A 1052-nucleotide genomic window follows, 5' to 3' on the forward strand; every position below is an offset into this window, starting at 1 on the left:
CGGGTATCTAGTCCTGATAAGCTATTCGCAGCAGCAGGGAAAAGAGTACCCGCTGGCTGCTGGCGGTGCAGAACCGGAAGAAGAGGAGGTGCGTACGGTCACCTTCAAGGCTTCGCACTTTCTCGCGACGACTGAATTCACCTCCCCAAACGCTCTCTTCCTCAACGCCTCTCTCGCCCTCCACCGTCGCCGCGTGCTCTGACGAATCTCTCAAGAAACATTTTGTCTGCCGCTCCTCCCGCTCTAGGACGTCACACCACCACCATTGCAGCGTCGACATGGCCAATTTTCCTTCGCCAGTGTGGGTGCGGCGCTACGTGCTCAACTTCAATGCCGTGGCGCTGGTGCTGCTAGCGGTGCAGAACGCCGGGTATCTAGTCCTGATAAGCTATTCGCAGCAGCAGGGAAAAGAGTACCCGCTGGCTGCTGGCGGTGCAATTGCGGAAGAAGAGGAGGTGCGTACGGTCACCTTCAAGGCTTCGCACTTTCTCGCGACGACTGAATTGGTGAAGCTTTTTCTCTCTCTCCTGTGGTGCGTCGTGGACGAAGCTTGGGCAATGCAGCAGGAGCGCTGTTCTGCCGACACACTCACGACACCAACGGCGGCGTTGCTAGCTGAGGGTTCCGGGCGGAGCAATGTCGCAGCATTTGCCCAGACACCCAACTCCGTCGCGGATGCCTCGTGCCATCTCTCCCGCAATCTCGACGACGTCGCAGACGACATGGACGCTGAATCTCTCGATCACACTGTGCGGCTGCGGGTTCTCTTTGCCCGAAAGAGGTTCGCTGCCGTATTTCTGAGCCGCATGCGCCATGCCATCGGGCTGGACCACAAGTACAAAGAGACGCTGCTCATGATTGTGCCCGCCATCGTCTACGCTATCCAGGGGCTGCTGCTCATCTACTCCCTCAAGCTGTTGGACCCAACCGTGTTTCAGGTCCTGTACCAGGTGCGCATCCTCTTCCTGGCAGTCATGATGCGGGTCGTGCTGGACTTCCGTCTCTCGCCCATCCGGTGGGGCGCACTGGTGGCGCTGATGTTTGGCATCACG

Source organism: Leishmania donovani, chromosome 24, assembly GCF_000227135.1.
Source record: "Leishmania donovani BPK282A1 complete genome, chromosome 24".
NCBI lineage: Eukaryota > Euglenozoa > Kinetoplastea > Trypanosomatida > Trypanosomatidae > Leishmania > Leishmania donovani.